General features: G+C 40.2%; 1 pseudogene; it reads left to right on the top strand.

Annotated features, from left to right (window-relative positions):
- The first annotated feature begins 426 nt into the window (after positions 1 to 426).
- Positions 427 to 526, top strand: LOC127077246 (uncharacterized; annotated as a pseudogene).
- Positions 527 to 20999: the final 20473 nt, after the last annotated feature.

Genomic DNA, 20999 nt, shown 5'->3' with positions numbered 1-20999 from the left:
TTATAGGTATTCGAATAGGGGCTTCCTTGAGCATAGTTTACTTGCTCTGTTTGGATTCCAGTCAAGAGTTGACATTCCGCAGGAGTGTGGCCTTGGATTCCACAGACCTCGCAATTCTGAGTTATAGCAACCACGGCTGCTGGAGGTGATACGTTTAAACTTTCAATCTTCTGGACCAAAGCATCCACTTTTGCATTGACGTGATCAAGGTTACTTATCTCGTACATGCCAGTTTTCGGTTGAGGTTTTTCCACTGTTGTTCGTTCGGTTCCCCACTGATAGTGGTTTTGGGCCATGCTCTCGATAAGCTGGTAAGCATCAGCATAAGGTTTGTTCATTAGTGCACCACCTGCAGCGGCGTCTATTGTTAACCTTGTGTTGTATAAGAGACCATTATAAAATGTGTGAATTACTAACCAGTCTTCCAAACCATGGTGTGGGCAAAGTCTCATCATGTCTTTGTATCTTTCCCATGCTTCGAAAAGAGACTCGTTGTCTTTCTGTTTAAATCCGTTTATCTGGGCTCTTAACATAGCTGTTTTGCTTGGTGGAAAATATCGGGCAAGAAAAACTTTCTTCAACTCGTTCCATGTGGTGACCGAGTTGGAAGGAAGAGATTGAAGCCATCTTCTAGCGCTATCTCTTAATGAGAAAGGAAAAAGACGAAGTCGAATTGCCTCTGAAGTGACACCATTAGCTTTAACAGTATCAGCGTATTGGACAAATACGGATAAATGAAGGTTTGGATCTTCGGTAAGATTTCCAGAGAATTGGTTCTGTTGCACAGCCTGCAACAACGAAGGTTTAAGTTCAAAGTTGTTTGCTTCGATTGCGGGCGGAGCAATACTTGAATGCGGTTCATCTTGCGATGGAGCGGCGTAATCTCTAAGAGCACGAGCTGGTTCTGCCATATCGGTTAAAGAAGGAAAATCTTTGAGATCAGGAAGGTCTATAGGAGGGAGATTGTTTTCAGCACGATATTCCCGAATTCGTCGTAAGACTCGGAGATATAGTTCGATATCGTTGATTCGTAAATAGAGCGGTTCGCCTTGAGAGCGAGTGCGTGGCATACAAATCAACGAAAGAAAGAAAATAGAAGAAAAAGAAACCTTAGTCTCTACAGCGTAACGGAAGAGTTACGATATCGATTGAATAAAAGTCCCCGGCAACGGCGCCAAAAACTTGATCGCTCGACTGGGTGAGTCGAGAATGGGATACAAACTGCAAGTGCACAGTTCTATCGCGTAGTTTTAAAAGATATCGATCCCACAGGGACTTATGAATCGATATACCGTTATCTAAAGTTACTACGTAAATCTAAGGTGAAGATGTTTGATTGTTTGGAGAAAAACTAAGAGCTAAACTAATGTCTAGATTAAATATTAATAAAACGGATATCGGTATGTAATTCGTCAAAACTAGGGAATCAAGTCTTTGTCGGTTTCTTGGTTTTAAAATGAATCGTTTCGGTTAACTTTATTGGTTAAAGGTTCTATCTCAAACTCTCGCTCTGTTGAATAAACCATGATTTTATATTAATGTTGTTGTCACTTATAATTAAGTCAAAAACCATATTTTGAAAACAATAAAGTTGCAGAAACTCTTTTTAAGAAAATACTGACTGTTTTAAACACCCTTATCTCAAACTCTCGCTCTGTTGACTTAGGTTATATAATTAAATCCAAATGCTTAACTCTCGTCCTCACATTCAATATTTAAAAATACTTTTTGGAAAAGGTCAGAATTTAATTAACTCTAAAACTTGCTCTCGCCCTGATCTAGAATTAATGCCTAACTTACACTGTCCAGTTAAAATCTCAAACTCTCGCTCTATTGATTTTAACTTCTTTATGTCTTTTACTTTTGTAAAAAATCTTGTTATTAAACCTGTAAGTTGAGACCATAAAAAGATTGATTTTGATTTTAAGTTTAGATAGACCGACTCAGTCTCGATCCCTTATTCTGCTTACTTTACATACCGATACCTAGGCAAATTAGCCAGACATGCTAAATAAACAAGAATTTATATCATGCATAAACAGACTCATTCTAGGCAGGCAATATGAATAAACAATAGAATAAAACATTAAAAATTAAATAACAATTAAAGAACCTGAATGCGTAATACAATGGTCTTGAACACTCCACCACAAGCCGGTAGGATTTGTTCTTCGATTCTTCAATTAAGCAGTAAAATAAATCAAGGAAATAAAACTTGAATATAACGTAAGGTTAAATCCGGTATAAAGTTGCACAGTAGTTTCCGGTGTAGAAACTATTACGCGAAAAATATCTAAAAGCTAAAAACGGGAAAGATAAATTGCAAGCGAAAAGAGAAAGTAAAGCTTGCAAAAGAAATAAATAAAATGAACAATGCTGGAAAGGAAGAAAAATAAGCAAAGGCGTGAAAGGAAAATTTGGCAGAGCTTCCGCAAAACTGAGTGTGCAAAAAACTCTCCTTACGGCAAAGAGAGGAGATGGCTATTTATAATAGCCTTGGTAACTGCATTCCGTTCCCTACGAGTCTTCAGCATGGCTAAATACACGGCTTGGGAATAGGACACGAAGTCCTCAACGTTACTTCCATTCTTCTGAGAGCGTAACTTGCGCCAAAAAGCTAGTGGACTGGTGTGACGCTCGTCACACCATGTGTGACGTCCGTCACAAGGCTACTTCGCGTGACGCTCGTCACAACCCTTGTGACGCCCGTCACAGGGGCAACGTGCGCTTTCTTTTGGGCTGGGCTTGGTCTTGGTTATTTGTTTCCTTTTTATTGCTTTTTACGCCTCCTTTTCTTCCCTTTTTCACTTTTGCTTCAAAATGGGTACCTGATGTAAATAGAAAAGAAATACTGCATAATATCTGATAAAATGGGATAAATTAAAGTAAATGATAATATAATCTAATTAAATTAAGTCTTAAAATGTGATATAATTTCATGTTATCATCACTAATCAAGACTTCTAACTTGTGTTGTTGCCTACATTATTATTGACCGGCCTCAGATAGTTGTGACTTCTACATAAGTCCAATTACGATTGCTTAACATAGCGCTAAATTTTCCCTATGGCACACTAACTACTAACATTAACGATTAAATATTAACATTTACTTTTTTCTCTTTACATTTATGCAATTCATTATTCTTGTACATATTATTCATTTGCTTTTCCCTTTGCTCATTTGAGCACATGTTTATGTTAATGCAATTTGCCTTTTGCTCACTTGAGCACATAATTGTGTATATATCATTGTGCTTGTGTTTTGTTTTAATGTTGTGGACCAAATGCAAAGAAATGAACCATTGGACTTAGACTTTAGGACTTTCCCTATGCAAAGTTTGGAGTCAAAGAGCAACTAGGCATTGAGCCTTTAGAGTGCTATAAAAGTCAAAGATCAACTAGGCATTGGGCCTTTAGAGTGCTATAAATGTTGAAGAGAACTTTGAAAGGACCAATTTCTAAACTCCTTCTTGTTCATTCTTTGTTTGTTGATAGAACTGTTTGATGTGTGTGTTCTTGTGCTAAGAATTCCAACATTGAGCCAAATTGAGGAACCATTGCCATAAGCTTCTAAGAGAGAGAGATCTAAAAGCCATTGGAAGATTCCTAAGAGCTTGTTATGATTGTGTGCTTGATTGCTTGAGTATTTGCTTATCTTGCTTGCATATTCCAAAGGATGGGAGCTACTTGGAATATCAATATGATCCCAAGAGAGGAACTCCATTTATGGTCTTACTTCTTATCCCTTACCTCTTGTATGATTAGGACTTTAGCCATTCTTCTTCTTCCCTCCACTCTAACCCAAGCCAAAACTTTTATGCAAACATTTAACACTTCTTTTCAAACATTAGAAACCTAAGCCTTATGCTTTTAATTTTTAAACTTTCTTTTCATAACACTCATATTGAATTGAATCTTTAAGTCAACTTTGACCATATTTTGTAAATACTTTTCATTGGTAAATATAACTCATTCAAATACTTTTGTGGTTTCAATGGCTACTTTCTCAATCAAAACTTTTTCATAACCTTTAGCTATTAGATTTGAGTTATCCTTGAGGTAGATGTAATACTCACCTATATCCTTAGTGATGGACAATGAGTCTTCCATGCTTATTATAGGGTTAACCCCTCACTAGCATGTCGAAGCTATCCTCACATGGTGGATTTGTGGTTTTAGGTTGAGTTTTCTCCCTTGGATAACAAAAGACCTTAAGGTTTTTGGACCAATCATTTCACCAACTCATTTTGATATTTTTACCCCGAACTACGAGGTTTTGATCCTAATCTTTTTCAAGATGGTATGTAGGCAATGGGTTCATCCATCCAAACAAAAAATGTAAATAAACTTGTATATTCTCTTCTCATCTCTTCAATCATGTTTGCACAAATAATTTTTTCACAAAATACCAACCTTACAACCAATATGAAAAGGGCTCCATAGAAGTACCTAGGATGTTTTGGGTGCTTAAAACCTTCCCATTGCATAACCAACCCCTTTACCCAGATCTTTGACATTTTTACTAGTTTTTTATTCGATAAAACTTTTAGATTTTTGTTCGCTTTCTAACCATTCCTTTGGATAAATAGAAGTGCGGTGGCGACTCGACTTGTATGGTTTACCTTGGATTTAGTCAATATCTCTAATGGTAACGAATACCCCGTGGCGACTCTGCTGGGGATCATTTTCCTAGTGGGTTTTGCCTACTTTTAATATTTGTTGTATTGTTGTGTATATTGTTTTGTAACATATTTTTGTGCAATTTGGGATTACTGTATTGTATGTAATGGTTGAATTGCTTGAATATTAATTCCTTGTATGCTTGGTGATCTTGGTTAGATGAGTTCTATACCCGAACTCGAGTGCACTTAGGATAGGAGAATGGCATAGTCTTGTTGACTTGTGTGGAGTTATTCCTTAGAAAGTTGACTTGCAAGCCCATTCACTTTGTGGAGGTCATGTTGGGATCAATAATGTCACACAAGTAGTTGTGGTTAGACATTGCTCTTTCAAATATAGACCTTAGAAGCCAAGGACCTTAGTTTACCAAGCCCATCTTGGCCTATTCTTAGGATGTAGTGCGAAAGTCGTTCAAGTGTAAGATTTGATACGATTGTTATGCGATACTACACTCATAAGAGTCTCTCTTGAGAATATTTTTGGAATATGAGTAGTCGTTTCTTCGATAATATCCAAAAGATGGGATGATGACTATGGGAACCTCTTGTAGAACATGTTTGGCAGGTTTAAACCCTAGTACACTCCCTTTGGGTGGTTCCTAACCGAGACTCCATGCTCGTGACTTGCAACAAACCCTTGATTCATGGTTAATCCGTTCATATATCCTTAATATCAATGGAACTTGGGTGTTGATAAGGTGTAAACCATAATCCACCAAAATGGATGATTGATATTAAGGATGACACGAGCCATCCCATGACCTTTGTTTGGTGTGCTTTGCTTGATCCTTGAGTGTGATTGTTGCATCCGTGCATCCATGCACCCATTTGCATCCATATCATCAAGACAATAAGAAAAGTTTCAAGGAACTTAAGAGGTCTATTTGCAAATTTTCAGACATGGAAAGACAGAAGGAATACGAAGAAGTACAGTTTCAAACAACCAGACTTGAAAGAGCTAAGGAATTTGACATCCTCTGTATTAGATCCCTTGGGTTTCAAGACTCGTTTTGGGAAGCTTCTTTCTCTTCTGACTACTCAAGTGGACGAAGGATTGATGAGTGTATTGGTGTAGTTTTAAGATCCCTTGTACCGTTGCTTCACTTTTCCCGATTTCCAACTTTTCCCTACACTTGAGGAGTATGCCTACCTTGTGGGTATACCTATTCTAGACCAGTTGCCATTCAGTGGCTTAGAGAGTATTCCTACTTCTCAAGAGATAGCTGATATGTTGCATATAGATGAAGCTCTAGTTGGTGCTCATATGACTACCAAAGATGGAATTCAAGGTCTCCCTTCTGAGTTTCTCATTACTCAAGCTATTATGAATGGGAAGGCCATGAGTGAGGACGCCTTTAGGGCCATATTTGTACTTCTCACCTATGGGCTAGTGTTATTCCCCAACACCGACAAGTTTGTGGAGATGAACGCTATTAGGATTACTCTCTACTCTTAATCCCGTTCCGACTCTGTTGGGTGACACTTATTTTTATTTGCATATGAGGAATGCAGAGGGTGGTGGTACCATTGTGTGCTGTTTGCCGCTGTTGTACAAGTAGTTTATTTCGCACTTGCCGCAGATGGTCACCTTCAAGGAGAACAAAGGATGTCTACGTTGGTCCACGAGACTTATGTATCTCACCAATGATGATATCTTTTGGTACAACCGTGTCTATGATGGTGTGCAGATTATCGACTCTTGTGGTGAATTCTCCAATGTGCCTCTTCTTGGTACATGTGGTGGGATTAACTACAACCCTGTTTTGGCACGTCGTCAGCTTGGGTTCCCCTTAAAGGATAAACCCAATAACATTCTGTTAGAGGGTGTGTTCTTTCAAGAGGGTAAAGATCCCCAAGGCTTGAAGGGCAGGATGGTCCGCGCTTGGCGCAAGATCCATAAGAAAGGAAGGAAGGAGCTAGGTCCGAAGAACTGTATCGCCTTGGAGCCTTATACTTCTTGGGTTAGGAGGAGAGCTTCCGAATACCTCATGCCTTACGAGTATCCGAGACCTACACCTTTGGTTGTGGCTGGGCCTTCAATCCTCCCTGACCAAGGAGTAGAGTAGTTGAGAGATGAAGACCGTTCACGTGCTTGGATCCGTGAACGAGAGGAGTTGCTTCAGCAAATCAAGGAGAAGGATGCTTTGATAGAGTTCCTCGAGCATCAGGTTATTGATGATCCTAATGATGCATGGATTTCTCTGCTTCCTCAGTCTTCCAAGTTTTGGAAGAGGAAGTACGATCGTCTCGCCAAGGAGAAGGCAAATATGGAGGCAGCCTATGAGGAGGAGGTGAAGAGGCTTCGTGCATCTTATCTTCTAGTCTCTCGAGCTTTAGATGATTGTTTCTAGGGATCCATGGGATGATCATTTTCCTTCTCTCTTGTATTATATTTGGTTACCGAAACTGTACTTCTTTAGTATAAAAATATTTCCAGATATTATTAATGAGATATTTCCATATGTGATAAATGTTTAATATTTCCAACATTCGCAAATAGAACTCTAAAAGTTCCTCTGATAAATAAAAACAAATCATACGCACAAGAATTGCATGCATCATGTGCATAAGCAGGTTTTGCTCCAGACTTCTTGTTCTACGGTCTAACTCTGTATTCTTCATTTATTTTAAAGCCCAGCTGACTCACCGGTACTACACCAGAGCCAACTCATCGACACTGATGGATCATTTGGAACAAGAGAACCGCGAGCTGAAGGAGGAAGTAGCCAGATTGACAGCCCTAATGGAGTCATTCATGGCTTCCCAGAGCCAATCTTCTCCGACACCCTGAACTCCTCCCCAGAGGACGGTCATTTATGAGATTGCAACTTCTACTGTGCCTGCTGCAACCGCCCACTTTGCGCCATCTATGCTAGCCGGATTCCCGTGGGGAATGCCCGCCAATTTTGTGCCAGAGGGTTTTGCTCCTACTCTTGCTTCTTTGCCGGCATCTAGCCCGGTCCTTTCAGTGCCACCTCCCGTCGTGCACACATTACCAAGAGTTGAAGATACCATCTACCATTCTGAACCATCTGAAGGTCCAGATGTTTATGAGAAGATGGATGACATGAAAGACCAATTCCTTGAGCTTCGTAAGGAACTAAAGACTCTGAGGGGGAAGGACCTCTTTGGTAAAAGTGCTGCTGAGTTGTGCCTTGTGCCCAACATGAAGATCCTTATTAAATTCAAAGTACCTGACTTTGAGAAGTATAAGGGAAACACATTCCCTCTCAGCCATCTCGTGATGTATGCTCGCAAGATGTCGACGCAAACTGATAATGACCAATTGCTCATCCACTATTTCCAAGACAGTCTATCCGGTGCCACTCTCCGGTGGTACATGGGTCTGGAAAGTTCGAACATCCGCTCTTTCAATGATCTTGGTGAGGCCTTCGTCAAGCAATATAAATATAATATGGATATGGCTCCTGATAGGGACCAGCTGAGGGCAATGTCCCAGAAAGAGAAAGAGACCTTCAAAGAATACACCCAGAGGTGGCGCAAGTTGGCAGCTCAGATAGTGCCACCCCTTGAGGAGAAAGAGATGACCAAGATCTTTTTGAAGACCTTGAGTTCATTGTACTATGAGAAAATGATAGCCAGTGCTCCCTCAGACTTCACCGAGATGGTGAATATGGGAATGAGACTGGAAGAGGGGGTCCGTGAAGGACGTTTGACTCGAGATGAAGGCTCTTCAGCAAAGAGATATGGAAGCTTTGCAAAGAAGAAGGAGGGAGAAGCACACGCCGTGTCTTCCCATATCAAGAGAAGACCCTCTGTGAAGGGGAAGATTGCCCGCCCCATTAACAACCAGCATCAGGTGGCTCATATAACACTTGCTTTCAGAGAAGCCCAACATTATCAACAAAAACAATCTCAGCAATATCAGCAGCAACAACATCGTCCACCACAACAGGCCTACCAGCCTCGAAACAACAACACCAGCACCAACTACGAGAGGAAGAGGGTCACCTTTGATCCAATTCCGATGACTTACGCTGAACTCTATCCATCTCTGATTGATAGAAAGTTAATTACTCCACGAGACCCTCCCGCTCTACCTACTAATCCCCAGTGGTGGTACAAGCCTGAGCTTCACTGCGTATATCATTCCGGTGCTCCAAGACATGATGTGGATAATTGTTATCCCTTGAAGACCAAGGTGCAAGACCTTGTGAGAAGTGGGATTTTTTTTTCCGAGGACGTAGGTCCGAATGTGAAAAAGAACCCATTGCCCGAGCATGGGAAATTTGTCAATATGGTCCAGGGCTGCCCTGGCAAGTACAAGGTCAAATATGTCAGTCATATTCGACAATTGCTGGTCGAGATGCATCGTTTGCTGTATGATTATAGCCATTATTAGAAAAAATTGGTAAAAGCTGTTATATTTTATTCATCAGCCTTAGCTGGTTTATATAGTGAAAATACAATAATTACAATTTATTTTATCCTTAATTGAGAATAAAGAAAAATAAAGGTAGTATTAAAGACAATAATAAAATCGGAAATAATATATTTTCCAACACCCCCCCTCAAGTTGGTGCATAGATATCTGTCATGCCCAACATGTCTATCAAATACTCAAAAGTAGGCCTTGCCAAGCTTTTGGTCAGGATATCCGCAGTTTGTTGACTTGAAGTCACGAAGGGTAGACATATGATTCCCGCATTTAACTTCTCCTTTATAAAGTGTCGATCAATCTCGATATGCTTGGTTCTGTCATGTTGAACTGGATTATGAGCTATGCTAATAGCAGCTTTACTGTCAGAGTACAATTTCAATGGAAGCTCAATTTTCATCTTAAGTTCTTCTAGGACTCTAAGGATCCATAATCCTTCACAAATACCTTGAGACATAGCTCTAAACTCGGCCTCTGCACTACTTCTTGCTACAACTCCTTGTTTCTTGCTCCTCCATGTCACAAGATTACCCCAAACATAGGTACAATATCCAGATGTTGATCTTCTATCTGTGACTGAACCTGCCCAATCGGCATCGGTGAAGATAGACACATTTTTTTCACTAGTCTTCTTAAAAAATAATCCTTTTCCAGGATTTCCCTTCAAATATCTCAGTATCCTATATACTGCCTCAAGATGTTCCTCGAAAGGAGAATGCATAAACTGACTCACTACACTAACTGAGAAAGCAATATCAGGTCGGGTGTGTGACAAATAAATCAATTTCCCAACCAATCTCTGATATCTCCCAGTATCAATAGAAACATTACCTTCTCCCCAAAGTTTAGCATTCGGATCCATAGGGGTATCTGCAGGACGACATCCACTCATTCCTGTTTCTTTCAACAAGTCTATAATGTATTTCTGCTGTGAAACCACAATACCATTTTTTGATCGAGCAACCTCCATACCTAGAAAATATCTCATGAATCCCAGATCCTTGATTTCAAAGTCTACTGCCAATTTCTCTTTTACTCTTGCCATTTCCACTGTATCGTCTCCAGTAAGGACAATATCATCAACATAAACAATCAGGACAACAACTTTCCCATCGTGGGAGAATTTTGTGAACAAGGTGTGGTCAGCCTATCCTTGGATGTACCCTTGTTTCTTCATGGACTGAGTGAATTTTTCAAACCAAGCTCTAGGGGACTGCTTTAATCCATACAAAGACTTATTTAGTTTGCACACATTTGATACAAATTTGTTTTCAAAGCCAGGAGGAATGTCCATATATATTTCTTCTTCAAGATCGCCATTAAGAAAGGCATTCTTAACATCTAACTGGTGCAAAGGCCAATCCAGGTTAGCAGCAAGAGACAAAAGAATTCTGACAGTGTTCAATTTTGCAACAGGAGCAAATGTCTCTGAGTAATCTATACCATAGGTCTGAGTAAAGCCTTTAGCCACCAAGCGAGCCTTGTACCTTTCAATTGACCCATCTGAATTATACTTCACAGTAAACACCCATTTGCATCCAACTGTCTTCTTGCTATCTGGTAGTGGCGTAACACTCCAAGTTTTGTTCTTTTCTAGAGCTTTCATCTCCTCAAGTACAGCTTCCCTCCACTTTGGAATTTCTAGAGCAACCTGTACACTTTTTGGAATTTCTACACTAGACAATTTTGAAGTGAAGGCAGACATAGATGAAGACAAATTTGAATATGATATAAAATTGGACATGGGATGTTTAGTGCAAGATCTGACAGGTTTTTTAATGGCAACATGATCATCTATATCAGGATACAAAATACGACTCTCAGAAACAGAGATAGACTTACCTTTTCTTTTGTTAGGAAATTGATCATTCCCCGGTTCAGATTCCTGGCAGTGTTGAGATGTGGACTTGTCCTTTCCTTTATGGTGCTTTTTCACAAAAACCTTTCCTTTCCAAGTCCCGTTTCCTAATTCAAATTTGTTTTGTTAAAGTTACTCATTATTTTGTGGCATTTCAATTAGATCATCATTATCATCGTTTTCAGGATTCTCATTATTTTCAACAAGAGAAAATGTAGGCTCGGATTCACAAGGTTCCTTACTCATGACAGGAGTAGGATCAGATAAAGAATCGCGGCCATTTTCTGTTGGTGCAGGTGTAAAAAACTTAGAATTTTGTGATATTGGTAAAGATAAGTTATTTAAAAAACTCATGTCCTTAATTTGAAATGAGTCTTCGTTTATCTCCCCCCCTTGAAGATGAGTGTCATCAAAAAAAGGTTTATTTTCAAAGAATCTAACATCCATAGTGAGAAACATTTTCTTCAGCCTTAGCTGGTTTATATAGTGAAAATACAATAATTACAATTTATTTTATCCTTAATTGAGAATAAAGAAAAATAAAAGGTAGTATTAAAGACAATAATAAAATCGGAAATAATATATTTTCCAACAGCCATTATGAACATGACCACGATAGATGTCGAGTTTGTTCTGTTAATCAGAGAGGTTGTCGCCAGGTGCGCAAGGATGTTCAGGAAATGCTAGATGAGGGAGTCATTGAGATCCTTCAAAAAAGAAATGTTGACGAAGATGTTGTTGAAGTCAACGTAATTTCTCCGGTATTCCGGATACCTGAGCCTATTGTCATCAAGTATGATGGTAGCAAGCAGAAGGTTTCACCTGCTCTGACTATTAAGCCAGCCGATCCTATACCGTACTCTTCTGAGAAGGCGGTCCCCTATCGCTACAATGCTGTAGAAGTGGAAAATGGGAAAGAGGTGCCCCTGCCCTCTTCGTCTGTCGTTAATATTGCCGACGTCAGCGGTCTAACTCGCAGTGGTCGTGTTTTCTCGGCTCCGTCGAAGCCGCAAGCTGACGCTCGAAGGAACGACAATGCTAATTATGCTGGAAGCCCGATTGGGAATGCTGTGAACGCTCTGAATCCGACACTTGTTGCTAAACCTGCCTCTACGTTGAGAACTCCTGCTTCTGCTGGCCCGAGCGGCAATGCGAAAGAAAATTGTGATGAGATGCTGAGACTCATCAAGAGAAGTGAGTACAACGTTGTAGATCAGCTTCTACAAATGCCATCCAAAATCTTTGTACTATCATTGCTGATGAATTCAAAACCACACCGAGAAGCTCTGCAGAAGGTGTTGGATGTGGCGTATGTGGATTACGATGTCACAATTGAACAATTTGACAGTATTGTTGCAAATATCACCGCGTGTAACAATTTAAGTTTTTGTGATGCTGATCTCCCCAAGGAGGGAAGAGACCACAACATGGCATTAAACATATCTATAAGCTGCAAAGATGACGCCATGTCCAATGTGCTGGTAGACACTGGGTCATCATTGAATGTATTGCCAAAATCCACTCTTGCGAAGTTATCATATCAGGGGCCTCCCATGAGGCAGAGTGGGGTAGTTGTGAAGGCTTTTGATGGGTCTCGGAAAACTGTGATTGGAGAGGTTGATCTCCCACTCAAAGTCGGACCAAGTGATTTCCAGATTACCTTCCAGGTTATGGACATTCACCCATCGTATAGCTGTCTCTTAGGCAGACAATGGATTCACGAGGCAGGCGTTGTGACATCCACCCTACACCAGAAACTGAAGTTTGTAAAGAATAAGAAGCTGGTGGTGGTAGGGGGAGAGAAGGCTCTCCTGGTTAGCCATTTGTCTTCTTCCTCATATATATATGCTAAGGATGAAGTTGGAACTCCGTTCCAAGCTTTATATATTGCTGAACCTATTAAGAAGGGAACTCTTTCATTTGCTTCCTATAAAGATGCAAAGTTGGCCATTGAGCATGGTGCAACCGCTGGTTTGGGGCAAATGATTGAGCTGGAAGACAACAAATCTCGGGTTGGCATAGGCTATTTTTCTGGTGTCTTCAGCAAGCAAGGGTTGTTCAAGAGTGGAAGCTTCATCCACACCGGACAAGACGAAGAGGCTGCTGCTATTCTGGAAGAAGATGAAGACGATTCTGGCAATTTCATCATCCCTGGAGGGATCTGCAATAATTGGGTTGCTGTGGATATTCCGACAGTTATCCATAAGTCAAAGTAATGATCATTGTGTTTAAAAACCCTTCTCCCATGCCAAAAGGAGGAGTGATGACATTGTTGGCGCATAAATACAGTGATATTTTCATTCAATAAATTCATGTTAAATGTTTGTTTTTCCAATTATTTTCCCTTTTCGCTTTTGCATGAAATCGGTGATCACATAAAACCCTAAAAATAAGAATAAAATCAATCTTTTCATCTGCATAATGATTTGTTTTGTCTGAATTCTAAAACCTCTTTTATATCCAAAATCATTATGCAGGTTAATCAAACCCATTGAACATAATAATCCAACACCATCTCCCAACTTTGAATTCCCTGTATTTGAGGCGGAAGAAGATGATGTTGAAGAGATTCCTGACGAGATTACCCATCTACTTGAGCATGAAGAAAAGATCATTCATCCGCATCTGGAGAATCTGGAAACAATCAACTTGGGGTCTGAAGATTGTATACGAGAAGTGAAGATTGGGGCACACCTGGAAGAATCTGTTAAGAAGGGGTTGATTGAGTTGCTACGAGAATATGTCGACGTCTTTGCCTGGTCATATGAAGACATGCCTGGTTTGGATACAGATATCGTGCAACATTTCCTGCCTTTAAAGCCTGAGTGCGTGCCTGTGAAGCAGAAACTCAGAAGAACTCATCCCGATATGGTAGTAAAGATCAAAGAGGAAGTTCAGAAGCAAATTGATACGGGGTTTCTTGTGACTTCTACATATCCTCAATGGGTGGCCAATATTGTGCCCGTGCCTAAGAAAGATGGAAAAGTCCGAATGTGTGTGAACTATAGAGACTTAAATAAAGCTAATCCGAAAGATGATATCCCTTTACCACATATTGATATGTTGGTAGACAATACAGCTAAATTCAATGTCTTCTCATTTATGGACGGATTTTCCGGATATAATCAGATCAAAATGGCACCTGAGGATATGGAGAAGACAACATTCATCACACCTTGGGGAACATTCTGTTATCGAGTGATGCCCTTCGGTTTGAAGAACGCCGGAGCCAGGTATCAACGAGCTATGACTACCTTGTTTCACGATATGATGCACAAGGAGATCGAAGTGTATGTTGATGATATGATCGCAAAGTCAAGAACGGAGGTTGAACATGTAGAACACTTGTTGAAGCTTTTTCAGCGTCTAAGGAAGTATAAGCTTCGTCTGAATCCTAATAAATGTGTATTTGGAGTCCATTCCGGCAAGTTATTGGGCTTTATTGTCAGCGAAAGAGGTATCGAGGTTGATCCTGCGAAAGTCAATGCAATACAAGAGATGCCTGCGCCCAAAACTGAGAAGCAAGTCCGAGGTTTTCTTGGCCGCTTGAATTATATTTCCAGATTCATATCCCACATGACTGCCACATGTGCACCGATATTCAAGCTCCTCCGGAAAGATCAGTCTCATGATTGGACCGAGGATTGCCAAAAAGCTTTTGATAGCATTAAAGAGTATTTGCCTGAGCCTCCGATTCTGTCTCCGCCTGTGGAAGGGAGACCATTGATTATGTATCTGACAGTTCTTGAAGACTCAATGGGTTGTGTCCTTGGCCAGCAAGACGAATCAATGAAAAGGAATATGCCATCTACTATCTGAGTAAGAAATTCACTGATTATGAGTCTCGATACTCAATGCTTGAGAAAACATGTTGTGCTTTGGCTTGGGATGCTAAGCGCTTACGCCAGTATATGTTGAATCATACGACTTGGTTGATATCCAAAATGGATCGATCAAGTATATCTTTGAGAAGCCTGCTTTAACTGGGAGGATTGGCCGTTGGCAGATGTTGTTATCTGAGTATGATTTTGAGTATCAAGCTCAGAAGGCTATTAAAGGTAGTATCTTAGCTGACCACTTGGCACATCAACCAATTGAGGATTATCAGTCAGTTCAGTATGACTTCCCAGATGAGGAAATTCTATATTTGAAAGTGAAAGATTGCGATGAGCCTACGCTCGATGAAGGGCCATAGCCTGGTTCCAGATGGAGTATGGTGTTTGATGGCGCCGTAAATCAATATGGAAATGGTATTGGGGCAGTGATTATTACTCCTCAGGGCACACATTTTCCTTTTACAGCAAGGCTAACTTTCAAATGCACGAATAATATGGCTGAGTACGAGGCCTGTATTATAGGATTGAAAGAGTGCATTGATCTAAGGATCAAGCATCTTGATGTTTATGGAGATTCGGCCCTTATTGTTAATCGGATTAAGGGCGAGTGCGAAACGAATCAGCCTGGCCTCATCCCATACAGAGATTATGCGAGGAGGATTTCAACGTTCTTTACTGAGGTTGACTTCCATCATATTCCTCGAGATGAGAATCGGATGGCAGATGCTCTTGCTACACTTGCTTCGATGATTGTGGTAAGACTTTGGAATGATGTTCCCAATATCACTGTGATGCGTTTGAACAGACCAACTCATGTATTTGCGGTAGAGGAGGTGCAAGATGATAAGCTGTGGTACTATGATATTAAGCGCTTCCTTCAGAGTCAGATTTACCCGCCTGGGGCATATGTGAAAGATAGGAAGACTTTGAGGAGATTATCTGGCAGTTTCTACCTCAATGTCGATGTGCTTTATAAGAGAAATTTTGATATGATGCTGCTCAGATACGTGGATAGACACGAAGCAGACCTGTTAATGACTGAGGTCCATGAGGGTTCATTTGGTACTCATTCCAATGGACATGCCATGGCTAGAAAGATATTGAGAGCAGGCTATTATCGGCTGACAATGGAGTCTGACTGCTGCAAATATGTGAAGAAATTCCATAAATGTCAGATTTACGCAGATAAGATTCATATTCCTCCGACACTTCTGAATGTGATTTCATCACCATGGCCTATCTATATGTGGGGAATCGACATGATTGGCATGATAGAGCCGAAAGCGTCCAACGGTCACAGATTTATTCTCGTAGCAATTGATTACTTCACCAAGTGGGTTGAAGCGGCGTCGTATGCAAATGTGACCAGGCAGGTGGTCGTGAAGTTCATCAAGAATCAACTCATATGCCGTCATGGGGTGCCAGATAAGATCATTACTGATAATGGATCTAACTTGAACAACAAGATGATGAAAGAGCTGTGTAGGGAGTTGAAGATAGCACATCATAATTCTTCTCCTTATAGACCCAATATGAATGGGGATGTTGAAGCTGCTAATAAGAATATTAAGAAGATTATCCAAAAGATGGTTGTTACGTACAAAGATTGGCATGAGATGCTGCCATTTGCTTTGCATGGATATCGTACGTCTGTCTGCACTTCAACAGGGGCAACCCCTTTTTCTCTTGTTTACGGTATGGAGGTTGTGCTCCCAGTAGAGGTGGAGATCCCATCAATGAGAGTCTTGATGGAAGCCAAATTAACTGATGCTGAATCGGTTCAGAGTCGTTATGACCAACTGAATTTGATAGAAGAAAAGAGATTGACTGCCATGTGCCATGGTCAGTTATATCAGCAAAGGATGAAGAAGGCCTTTGATAAGAAGGTGAAGCCTCGTGTTTACCGAGAGGGTGACCTTGTGCTCAAGAAAGTCTTGTATTTCGCGCCCGATTCCAGGGGCAAGTGGACCCCAAACTATGAAGGTCCATATATTGTCAAGAGAGCCTTTTCAGGCGGTGCTTTGATACTTACAACTATGGATGGGGAGGATTTCACTCGTCCTGTGAATTCAGATGCAGTCAAGAAATACTTTGCCTAAAAAAAAACAGAATAGCTTGCTAAGGTGAAAACCCGAAAGGGCGGCTTAGGCAAATATGAGCGTCTCGGTGGATTGAAAACCCGAAAGGGTGATTTAGGCAAAAGTTAGAGACATAAAAAATGAATATGTATCCCGCTAGATTGAGTACCTCACCCTGGGGCAATCTAGGAAAAAATTAGGGATTTGGTAAGTAACTTCATCCTGACAAGACTGTGTTCTACAAACAGTCATCTGTCAGAGATTCCCGCTCAGTCATCATCAACTGAAGCTTCAAATACATCGGATTCAGAATTGGTGGAGAAATGATCATTATGTTCAATGTAGGTCTTTTCCAATATATATCACCAATTTCAAATTTGTAAAGATCTATGGAGTCTTGCCATTTGCAGACTACCATTCCATCAAATAAATTTGAGCCTTTATCCAATTATTTACACTCTTATTTGTTTCTATTCAACAAATGTTTTGCATATTTTAATTGAGAAATATCATTGTTTTTAAAAAAATTAAACTTTTCATAACTTGTTTTTAAACAAAGTGAACATTCACAATGATAAAAGGATACTGGGGATATCTTCAGTGCTTTCCCAAAGATGGTAGGATTCTCGACAGGGTAAGACAATTGTTCATATTCCTGGCGTGTTTGTATTCTCTTCCTCCGGAGCCTTTTATGGTTTTCCCTCCCGAGTAGAGTGTGTGGTAGAGGTATTCAGCCTCCTTCCTCCTCAGTAGATATGAGCTCTTGATTTGAATGACCTTGGAAGCTTCTGACCAGTGGCTGTTCCCCACGAAGATCCATTCTCCCCTTTGATAATTTCCCCAATGGAGTGGCTTCCCCAATGGAGCGTATCTGTGCCATGATCCTGTTCCTAGTTGGAATGGTTGTTGTTCATTCTCCTGCAGAAGTCTTTGTTTCCTGATACCCCTGATCCCCAGCAGATGGGATGTTCTCCACTGAGCCTAGCTTTCTCTCTTGAGATATAGTACCGGATGTTTATTCAATCGATCAGTGGACCTATTTGTGTTAGATATGTCTGTTCTGTCAGCATTCATCATACACGAACCACACATATATGCATAGTTTTAACATTCAGATATTCATGTTGCATTCTTTTCCATATATCTTTGTTTGTTATCTCCTGCTAGTCGATAATATATTCCCCAAGAAGATTGTTTGTGTTTAATCTCTCCATGAAGAGTCAGCCCCATAAGCAGAAAACATTTATCCTTTCTTCCATATTCCCCATCGAGTTATGTCCTCGTGGATGATGGTTGTTTCTGTTTCCTCCCAACACATATATTGGGATGAAACCCCCCATTCAGTTATATCCTCATAGGGATGAGTCTTGTTTCTTTCTGCATCTCTAGTTTGTTCCTAGACTTGGCTTCTAGGCATTATCCTTGCGATTCCCTGTAGTTCAGATGAATGATTGCTCCGTAACTAGCAATTATCCATCTTTTCCATGGCGAAGTATATGGTTTTCTACCTTTATACCGGTAGTCGTAAACCCTATTTTTTTTATCCCTTGGCAGAGTTAACCTTTTTGTTCATCCTAACAGATGACGATTAATTTTCCGTGGTTTTCTACCCAGTATCTGGTAGATGTAATCCCCTCCTTGACGGTTATCTTTATCCAATATTCGGTATTGATAGTCCTTCGCCCTTTTTGAAGTATATCTTCCGGATCATTGCCTTTGTCAATGTACCCCCAACGAGTCATCTTTCATTTGCCTTTCGTCGGAAATGATCGTTTCTCCCTTTGATTTGGTCATCATTTTATACCTAGTAGTTGGTATCCCAATGCCCTTTCCTTTCGGTCGATTCATCCTTTATTAACCCAGTAACCGGTTGTGGATAATATTCCATGCGAGTATGTTATCTACGATCTGACGGTAATAGATAATATATCTCATGCGCTCTTCAGTCGAAGTCTTTGTTCTTCCCCAATCGAGTAAGATTTGTCTTCCCTTGTGGAAACGAAGGTCCATCCTGTAATTGAGTTTGCTTTTCGGCCCTCTTTGGGATGATGAGTGTCTTGGGAATATTCCCCAATTCACGCCTTGGTTGGTCACCTATTATATGCCCAGTAACCGATATCCCTGGTGTTCCTTCCCTTCTGCTCCCTATTATGACCTTTTGTCCCCTCTGGAGTCAGACTTTCCTAAGTTGAAATATACCTTTTTAGGTCTTTCTCAGATGATTTTTGAATGTTTGATATCTCTCACCTGTATACTGGTCTTAGATATTCATTCTCCCCGAGCATGTTGTTCTTTCACCCTTATACCGGTGGAAAGATCACATGTCTCATTGAGCTTATTACCCAGTAACCGGTAATACCTCGCCCTAGTGTTCCCCAGCGAGGTCCCTTAGTGGATTCTCCCTATTTGAATCCGGATTTTCATCCGAAGTATCCTTGGTGGATAATTTCGCTATATTGGCATGTTCCCCAATACATGCGCCTGTGAGTCAGCTCGGGTCTTTCCACTGATTTATTCTTTTGGAATTCTACTCCCCAAGCTTTGAGTCGTGCCCTGCTCAAACAATTCATCCCCTTTTCTATCCCCATAAGAGTCCCAGAGTCTCTGTCCCATTGAGTGTGTTACTCATATGGATTGTCAGTTCTCCTGATTTCTTTTCTCTTTGTGGACACATATCCCCTCGAAGTATTACCCTTCTTGCATACATACATCTGCATCATGAGGTCTCTTAGAGACCAAAATTAGTCTCTTTGTTATTATTTAAGCCCATTCTACCTCGTCGAGACGAAGATTTTAACCTTCACTTCTCCGGCTAGAATGACCTTAATTAGGGGCATCTATAAGACCCCAATTTTGGCCCTAAGATCCCTCATGGCATCATAACATTGCATTGCAAAGCCTCAAGGATCATGAGCATCTTGGTTCCCTTTGCCTTTGGGTGGGACCTCTTGTGAGTGGTTTGAGATCACCAAGCATGCTTGAATTGTATATCATTGTTTTTCTCATTTTATTTACTAACCAAAAGCACAAAAATATGTCACTAACATTTCTTGTTTGTAGCTTGAGTAATCATAAGGTCTAAAAGCTTCTAGGAAATCCTTTGTGCAAGGAAAATGTCAAGAGGAGATGGAAGAAAGCATGGTAATGGTTCCAAAAGCTCTCATCCATCAAATATGCCTTCCAAGTATCTCAATTCATCATTTTCATCAAAGCAAGTCAAGGGGTTTGAGGTTTGTTTCCCAAGGAAACCCTAATTCATCTGTTCATCAACTGTGCCTTGCTCTTGAAGCAACATAAACCCAAGATCAAATACAATCAAGGGAAGTTATTTAGTTCATCATTTCATGCATATTTGAACTTGTTTGAGTACCCTCAATCATCAATTCATCAAGGTATGAGTTTTGGACTTGAGAAGTTGATCAGTCAATTCATCTGACTATCTTGAAATACACTGAGACCTAACTTTTTATGTGTTGGTCAAATTGAGATCATCCTAAGAGCAAAAATGTTCTTAAGGACAATATGAACAACGTTAATGTTCATCAAAATGTGATTTGAAGCTTGGAAGGTCATCATCCATTCCAAGACATTAGAGGTCATTTTGACTGAAACCCTAATTTTGGATCAACTTCCCAAGCACATAACTCATTCATTTTTCATGATTTTGAGGTGGGACCAAATGCATTGGAAAGCTTATTATGTATAATTCAAATGTTATGTTGAGCAAAATTTCAAAACTTCAAAAGAAATACATGTGATAATGCAAAACATTATAGGTCACTTTGAGCAAAAGTTCATCTTTCTTCAAAATTTCAGATCTGAAATTCAGTTGCATTTGGTTGAATTTTCAGATCTAAAGTTCCTAGACCTTCATCATTTGATCTATTGAAGTTTCTGTTTGCAAAAGGAACCAAGGAGAGTGACTCAATTCTTCACAATCCAAAGGTTTTGCTCCACTGAATTTTGCTTCGAATCTCCTAATACTTTGCTCCATTTTCCTTGATCTTGTGTTGTCTGAAGTCCTCTCTATAGAGGCATCATTATTGTGTGTTTAATTGTTGGAATCGAGCAAGTTCAGTTGAACACCACCAAACTTCCATCTCTGATTTTTCTCTTAATAAGAATCTAGAGTGGAAGTGAATGGCAT

The sequence above is a fragment of the Lathyrus oleraceus genome, chromosome 4 (assembly GCF_024323335.1).
Source record: "Lathyrus oleraceus cultivar Zhongwan6 chromosome 4, CAAS_Psat_ZW6_1.0, whole genome shotgun sequence".
Taxonomy (NCBI): Eukaryota; Viridiplantae; Streptophyta; class Magnoliopsida; order Fabales; family Fabaceae; genus Lathyrus; species Lathyrus oleraceus.
This window is presented reverse-complemented; position numbering and strand designations above follow the sequence as displayed.